At 36.0% G+C, this 9,230-nt stretch overlaps 1 pseudogene; it reads left to right on the top strand.

Moving 5' to 3' along the window:
- The first annotated feature begins 6,943 nt into the window (after nt 1–6,943).
- LOC117980299 (small ribosomal subunit protein eS10-like) lies at nt 6,944–8,894 on the top strand (annotated as a pseudogene).
- The last annotated feature ends 336 nt before the right edge of the window (nt 8,895–9,230 follow it).

Here is a 9,230-nt window from a genome sequence, read left to right as displayed (position 1 = left end):
TTCATGTAGAATTCTGGCTATCCAAAGTCTGCAATATGGATTTAAGTTTTGACTTCACCAAAGGTAATTTTTATTAAAGTATGACCTCTTATAGATTCTGCACTTTTAGAAGGAAATTTGAAATCTTACAAAGGGACTTTCATTATTAATATCTCAAATATACATATAAAGATAGATGTTAGATAGCTGGAAAGCTGAATAGGCGAAGGGAGAGATAAATAGATATATAGACAAAAATCTTCCTAATCCCACTTATCTGCTCCAATTATTTCCCCAAACTAGAGAAACATAGCTCACAGAGATCAACAGTGTGTATTCCATGTATAAAAACTTGCCCAAATCTTTTCTGAATAATTACCATATAAATAAAAGCTAAATAAGTAGTAAGTCTGCTATCATAATTATTTGATACATGCACATATTATATCATTATATAATTTGATATATTTTTTTATATAATTTGATACATGCACATATATCATTCATGCACATATTATACCATTATACCATTTTAATATGTGCATATGATGCACAATTCAGGCACCATATTGTGAATATCCATCCTTTGTAATTATGTTTTACAATATGTTTTAAATAAAAATGTGATTTCTAAAATTTTCTTAGTACATGTGACCACCACTAGCAGTACAGATTTCTCATTCAACAGGCTTACAACTTTCTTCATATTCTGCATTGAAATTATGATTAGATCAACAAAGAAGAACATCCTCAAATGTTTCAACATTCTCTGTGATACCATCAATGTTTGTTGTTTGCTTAGGAGTGAGGGATATTGCTGAATTTCTTAAAAGAAACAGTCTCACTGATACTGTAATACATGGCATGAAAACCCAGTGCTGGTTTAATTTCTCAAAATGGGTATGACTTTCCAATTTTCTCATTCTATCATCATCTAAGAATCATGTATTTATGTTAATATTGGGTGCTATTGTTGATAAGCTACTTGTAACAAATGAGTCAAGCAAAAAGGCACGAATTCTGCAGATGGTGGAATAATTCAGTGGGATAATCTGCATAAGCAGATTCATACTTCCATAGAAAACATTTTAATTTAGTGTTTGGCTTTGATCACTAGCTTACTGAACATCCCTAATTTTTTTCATCTAGTTCCCACCTTCTTTTTAATTAAAAATTGTACTGTGATTAGTGATTAATCTTTTTCCAAGCAGCAATATGATTATATTATGCTATGTTGTATGGTACAGATTTTCTATTGTTATAATTTCATTTGGATAGCTCTATGTTACCAGCTTCCTCAGTGAAATACTGCTCCCTGTGAAGGAAAAGCCAACAATTCAATATTATCTTGGATTTTATTCACCTGAAAAGAAAGCATATCAAAGTTTATCAGGCCACACATATTTGATTGGTTTATTCCCACAGAAGAAAGATATATGGTGTTCATTATCTGGGTTTCTTGCAGATTTGATCATTCATTGCTCAACATCTAATTTTTGGGGGGATGACAATATTCACATTCAACAAGTCAACATTCCTCTAACTTAACAGAAACAGCTATTAATGGACTCTCTCCCTCATATCATTTTTTCACATCAGGCTGATGATAGAGTATCCAAGAGGCCCCCCAAGGCTCTGAGATCCCTTAAATAGATGCTGAGCCAAAGAATGATGTTGTGAGTAAAATCTCAGGTCTCTTCCACAGCGGTGAAGAGAGTGGCAAGGCTGGTTCAAATCATGACATGTTGTGAGAAAAGTTTTTGAACAATAGTCTGTGTTCTCACTCTAGTTATTTATGCTCCTCCTCCATTCACATGAAGTAGGTTTTTATCAGTTAGTCACCAAAAGGTAACCATCTTGCTTGGCATTATTTGCATTTAGGATTTTGGATATTTTATTTCTATTTTGAATTCATTTGTTTGTTATCTATTTTATTTTTAGCTTCCAGAGTTAAATTAATCACTAGAAAGTATAAAATTATTTCATGTTCTTATGTGGAAAATGAGAAATCATAGAGAAATATATTGAGAATAATTTTAAAAACTAATCTTCACAGTAGCAAGAAATATAAAGAATACATTAAAGGGAAATGAAATTCTACTACTATACCTGGAAGCAATAAGCCAGGACTAGACCAGACGAAGAGCAGCTGCTAGTATTTCAGTGAGAAAGCTGTCTTTTGATCTCTGTAGGGGGTACATCTTTTGACCTCAATAAGAAGATATTTCAGCACAAAGGTTCAAATAGGTAGTTCTTCAGATTTAAATAGCAATTTTTTTTTTATCTTTTGCCAGTTTACTGGATAAAACTGTGGTTCTCAAGTTTTAATGCACATCAGAATAACCCAGAGGATTTATTACAGCCAGATTGCTGCTTTCTAACCCCAGATATCCTCATTCAGTAGGTCTTGGGTGAGGCTCCTCGTGAATTTACTTTTCTAAGTTTCTGGGGGTGTTGATGCTAATTGTCAAGAAACTATATATTGAAAACCACTGGCGTAGAATATACTATTGATTTTGTGTACATATGTCCTTATAAGATACTAAATTGTTATTTTACGCCAATAGAGACTCTATTGCCCTCTTTATGTAAACAGCTCTTCTGGTGTGAATCAACATTTTAAAATGGGCCTGTCCTGTAATGGGCAGTAACATTTGAAGAAGAAAGAATATACAGAGGAGCCTTGAATGTGACATAAGGAAATTTGAGTCTCAGCTTTTTTCACTTTTCTGTGCTCAGTGGCTTGAGATGATCAACTACAGTCAAAGGCTTTCTTTTTCTACAAAATGGGAACAATACTTATCTCCCAACACAGAGCAACAGAAATTTAGTATCTAGTCTCTTTATATTTTTTAAATTGATTGTATATGGCATATATGGAGAAATGAAAGACAAGAATGGTATATGTTAATTAATGGGGGTTGCCTTCAAGGGGAAGAACAGAAGGGAAATACAGCATTTTACTTTGTACATTTCTGCATTGTTTGTATCTTACATCAGTAATCATTTATGTAGGAATTTTGTACTTAAAACAATTAGAAAGTAAATGATATGCTTTTTAAAAACGATATCAATACACTGACAGGAGGCCTCTGTTTGGAAAGCAGTATTATCTCATAGACAAATTTGTATTTCCCTTCTAAAATACCGATCTGCGAAGGAATCCTTAGGTTTTCTGTTCATGCTAAAATAGAATCCCAAAGCAGTTTCTGTAACCGGTTATTTTTCTTTCAGCCCTAGCTCACACAGTTCCTGTGCTCTGTGTCAAAATGTGCTACTGCTGAGCACTGGGCTTCCCTTGGAGCGGTCAGTGAAAGTGATGTCTAATCAAGAATAACTTTCTCTGCAGGTTTCTTTCCTGTAATTTACTTCCCACTGATTCTCACGGAGGTGATTCCGCAGTGAAAATACAGTCGCTGTTTAATCAGTTCCCTTGATTTCTTTCTGAACTCCATAAGAAGATAGCATTGCAATAACACCCTGTCACTGTGGTGGCTTTAGAAACTTTGGGCATTTTGTCAACAAGCCTTCTCTTAGCAGAGCCCTGCACTAGGCACTACAGCTGTGTGTATTAGTCTGTTCTCATGCTGCTACGAAGAACTACCTGTGACTGGGTGATTTATAAAGAAAAGAGATTTAATTGACTCACAGTTCTGCATGGCTGGGGAGGCCTCAGGAAACTTACAATCATGGCGGAAGGCACCTGTTCACAGGGCGGCTGGAGAGAGAATGAGTGTAAGCAGGGGAAATGCCAGACGCTCATAAAACCATCAGATCTCGTGAGACTCACTCATTATCACGAGAACAGCATGGGAAAACTGCCGCCATGATTCAATTACCTTCACCTGGTCCCATTCTTGACACATGGGGATTATAGGGATTACAATTCAAGGTGAGATTTGGGTGGGAACACAGAGCTAAGTAAATGATATCACTGGATAGAGAATACAGTAAAATAGAAAACATGGTCTACACCCTGTCTCTCAGCCTAGAGCATAAAGCCAGGAAGAAGGAGTGAGAGATTTGAGTACATGATGAGAAATCAGAATTGGGTGGAAGGCAGCTAGAAAAAATGAGCAGATGAAGCAAGAAGGGTGAAGAAGAAGACTGGATTGCATTTTCTAAAGAAGGAGTATTGAAAAGTTTCAGAGTTAACAACTCTAGCTTTAAAATTTTAATTGTAATGTAAAAGTGAAAAGATGCCAAAATTTTCTGAAGCAACCCTAGGAATAGGGTGTTATTCCCCAGAGAGACTATATGCAGGTTCCATTTCACTGTACTCCCTCCCAGCTGCCCCCATGATCCTTAGCTGAGCTGCCTCAGTTAAGGATCATATTCCAGTGATGGTTTGTCTGAATGTCTGTCTGTATTCTAGACCACAAGTCAGAAGTTCAAAGGCGGAAATTCAGTTCATACTCTGTTTTGCAATGATTACTGTGTTGCTTAAAGGTCACAAATATGTTGAGTAAATAAAAACAGTTAAAAAAAAATTAAGTTCCTGAAACATAGTCTGATACTGAAAGGCATTGTGAGTTATTTTGAGAAAAATTGTAGATGCTACTAAATTAGGCTCTATGTTTTCCAGTTGCTATTATTTAGAATTCTATGTATTCTAGTTTCATAGCTTCCTTTGGTTGTTTTTCCTTTTTATGGAATTCCTAACATATCCATTCTTTTTTTCTTTAATTTTTTCTCAAACTGTCTTCCAAACTAACCTTTCCTTTGAACCTGTGCTTCTTAATTGTCAATGCGATAAAACATATTGGTTCCTTTGTTTTGTTCCTGCATTCTTTTAAACAAACAAACAACGAAATGGAAGGAAATGTGTCAAGGTCGCTATTGAAAATAGAAAACAGAACTCTAAAGGAAGATTGCTACCAAGAGAATTGTTTTTAAATCCAGAGAAAATCACTATGATTTTGTTTTTCTTTGTGTGAGTCCTTTTCTACACATTGATTGTGGCTGTGCCAAGTAACAGAAGGGAAGAGAAAAGCCATTTTAGGACACGCCTGGCAGCATGCAGGTGATTTGGGGCACAGAGGAATTCCAGATCCACCCACCATAATGAAGTAAAGAAACCACAAGGCCGGGAAGAGACAAGGAAAGAACAATTGAAGACCATTCCAGGCAAGAGATCAGGCCTAATAAGCAGATGCTAACTGGAAGTTCAATTAAGTCAGAATGGAATCTGGGGCAAGAAGAGAAAAGCTGTCAGAGTGAATGAATTAATTTTATAGAGAAGTATAATGCCACACCTATCCAGGTTTATAATCTCAATATCAAATAACAATCATTCTTCAAGCCTAAATCATAGCTTCTTCTGAAATTCTTTCTTGACAACCCCAAAGTGACATGTTTTCTTCTTGGCTCCTTTAGTTCTCAAGGGTGCACTTCTCATTCATTAGCCAACATAGCCTACCTTGTGTCCTGGTTACTTTTCTTGTGTGATGTGTGAACTCTCCTGTGTTGAAGCTTTTACAATTTCTTTTTTGCAACTTCTAGATTGTCTTTTACTTAAATAAATATTTAACTACTGCGGTGACCATTACATCATATGATCATCTGATGACATCAAAATCCCTCATATGAGTAATACTGTTGTAATCTCAAATCAAGTTCAAAAGAAAAAGACTCTATTCTCCAGCACCTTGCACTGTGTACAAGATTGGTAAATTGATGCCATGTCATTGGAATATGGAAGATGTTCATAAACCAGTCCCAGACATTCTCAGATCCATTTTATTTCCTTGATATGCTTCACACTTTCACACTATCTGAAATTATTGTGTCCCCCTCTTTGTATTTTTCTCCCAACTAAATTGTAAGCTCTATGTGTGCCAGGAGCATTTCTGTTTTGTTCCCTGACAAATCTTTAGGGCCTAGAAAAGTAGCACTTATCAGGAGCTCCGTATCTGTTGAATGGAAAAATTGCTGTTGATTTTAACCAGATAATATGAAGCCCTATAATCCAAAAGTATTGACAGAGCTTATAAAATTAGGTCCTTAGTGTAAAGAATTAGGCAAGGTCTGTATTGATGTAGAAAGATGTTAAAAGGTGCAAAAGCAAATATGCCATAGGCCTGTCTGCAAAAGGGAGAAATACTTATAGGAAGAGGATAGCACAACTCACAAAGACCAACATGAAGCTTCCAGCTTTCTATTTGCCAAGTCTTTAAAAGACTTGGTAAGTGGAATTATCATCAGTTGTATGGTCTCTACTGTATTTTATGCCTACAAACATTGGTGTTCAAAGTTGTTTTTACAATTAGGCTATACATTTAGTTACACTACTCATACAATTATCTATAGCAGAACTTCAGCCATTTGTCTTGTCTCTTGAAGTCTATCCTTCCATGTTACCTCCTTGACTTATGTATATTATAGGAGTAACTCATAAAGGACAAAGTGCTCACACACTGGTCTCTGTTCCCTACTGTACTTCAAGAGTAGAAGCATAAGTCAGTGCAGCCACAGAAGAGAGCAAAATGACACTAGTATAGATGAAGATAATCACATCCCAAGCCTTGGGGAAATCTATATGTGCATAAAAAGACATACACAAGAAAGTTCTTTGCAGCCTTGTCAATAAAAGCAACAAATTAGACATAACTTAAAGTTTTATTAACTTGAAAACAGATAAATACATCATGATATATTCACACAAGGGAATATTTCTCAGCAGTCAAAACAAATGAATTACTGCTATATCTCTCAACATGAATAAATCTAAAAACATAATGTGGAGTGGAAAAAGTAAGGTATAACACACTTTATACATAGTTTAAAATTGCAAAAACACCATAAAATTTATATATGCATAAATATATAGCAAATGCATATGAGAAAATAAGTCCTGATTTAATAATAGTGTTTACTTCCATGAATAGAAGAAAAGGAGTGGATAAAATTGAGGAAAATACAGGCTCACAAATGTATATGTAATGTTTAATTGATTCTTTCAAAATTTTCAAGAAAAAATATTTCATAGTATTAAGGTATCTATGCACAAGAGTGTTATATCCTTAATGTACTTGCTGTATGTTTGAAACATTGAAATAATAAATACTTATTTAAACAACAACAACAACATTTATTTCCAGCCCTGGCCCCAGACCCTAAAGCTGCCGAAATGTTGATGCCTAAGAAGAATCAGATTGCCACTTATGAACTCATTTTTAAGGAGGGAGTCATGGTGGCCAAGAAGGATGTCCACACGCCTAAGCACCCAGAGCTGGCAGACAAGAATGTGCCCAACGTTCACTCATGAAGGCCATGCAGTCTCTGAAGTCCCGAGGCTACATGAAGGAACACTTTGACTGGAGACATTTCTACTGCGACCTCACCAAGGAGGGTATCCAGTAGCTCTGTGATTACCTTCACCTGCCCCCAGAGATTGTGCACAGCCGTCCAGAGACTGGCAGGCCTCGGCCTAAAGGTGTGGAGGGTAAGCAACCTGCAAGACTCACAAGAGGGGAAGCCGACAGAGATACCTGCAGACGGAGTGCTGTGCCCCCTGGTGCCTACAAGAAAGCCGAGGTTAGGGCTGGGTCAACAACCGAATTCCAGTTTAGAGGTGGATTTGGTCGTTGACGTGGTCAACCACCTCAGTAAAATTGGAGAGGATTATTTTGCATTGACTAAACTTACAGAAAAAAAAAAAAAAAAAAAAAAAAAAAACACTTGAAAGCCCAAAGGAAAAAGAATATATTCACAAAAGGTGAGTTAAAGTTATTGAAGTTGAAATAAGACTGGCAGAAGGGAAGGAAAGGAAGTGGAACTGAACAAGATGGACAAGATGGAGGAGGGAGCTTGAAAAAGAGATCCAGAGAAATAGATAAGACCTGAAAGAAAAGATGAACTGGGAAAGTCCCAAGTGATAAAGGGTGAGAATGGAGAAGTCATACCAATTCAAGACAGTGGCTCATGAGTCAAAGGGGAAACAAAATGGAAAACAGAGCTAGCACGGTCTGCAGACCACAATAGGAATATCAGCAAAGACGTATATACATCACTGTAAAGCAAGCAACGTGAAAACATAATTAGTTCCCTTCCTAAGGGTCGACATGCTAGGATAAAGTTAAGGACATTCTAGGAGCCAATTAGCAAAATGCTGCTATTAGAGGCAAGGGTGGCTGGAAGAAAACTATTGTTCTGATTGTTTCTCAAATCTAGTTTAATTGTGCTAGTAGAATGGTGCAGTGATATATGAACTGTAGTAATGGCTCACCCACTTCCACCCTTATAGGTAAGAGGAGGTAAAAGGCAAGAAGATTGTCTTTCCATCAGAGCAATGAAAGAAGGCAGGGTGACACAATAATGCACCAATGCATGCCAAGAGATTCTATTGCAACATCAAACAACAGCAGCATCTCTACGTAGAGAAATGGGTCTCCACTGGACATTCAAACCAGGATAATTGATTGTAAATCTATGACTCACTAAAATGTAGAAAATCTTACCTGTCAATGGGAACTAGAAGAATATTACAATAAGCCAGGCTGCCATTTATTAAATGGGAACTTGCTGACAGGTATCATATTTCTATTAGGGAAGGAAAAAAAAAAAAAACACAACCTTCTCAGGAATTTCTATTCATATTAACTGCCTCATCTGACTGTGCGCACTTGTTTTTGGCCAGGGAATAGAAAATTTGATACCTTTTCACAGGAGGGTTTCTCTTCTTTAAGTAATCTAGAAAGCAAGATAAGAGAGAAAGAAGCATAGAGAACAAGAGAGAAACAGAGTGAATGGCAGAGAGATTGAGAAAATAAATGCCTCCAACCAGAATCAGTTCCATCACCAAGAAAATATTGACAACTATTTTTTCATTAAGGAAATCATAGAAGCTTTTAAACTGCAGACTCTGTTGAATTCTGTAAAAAATCAACTCTGCACTTTCCTTGTTTATCCTTATGTGTCACTAAAAAATAAGAACTCATTCCATGAGTTGGTTAACTACCCTCAGTGTACCTGTTAATTGACTATTTAGATTAACATTATTTTAGAACAAAGAAATCTGTCTCAAGATTTTTAATATTTTTAAAGTAAATACATAGAATTTGAATAATTTAAGACCTTCAGTGTCAGTCTTTAAAAAACGTAAAAGCATAAGTAAAAATACTTGCGGATAGCCTCTAAAACAGTTTCTTCTTAAGAATAATAATTAATTATTAAACTTGTCTGTACCAGATTATTTATTTTGGGTTGTTTTGACTCGAATTTTGTAGCCATGTTCTCTGCTGTGATAGTCA

This window comes from Pan paniscus, chromosome 4, assembly GCF_029289425.2.
Source record: "Pan paniscus chromosome 4, NHGRI_mPanPan1-v2.0_pri, whole genome shotgun sequence".
Classification (NCBI taxonomy): Eukaryota; Metazoa; Chordata; class Mammalia; order Primates; family Hominidae; genus Pan; species Pan paniscus.
The sequence above is the reverse complement of the archived record's forward strand: the minus strand, read 5'-3'. Positions and strand labels throughout refer to the sequence as shown.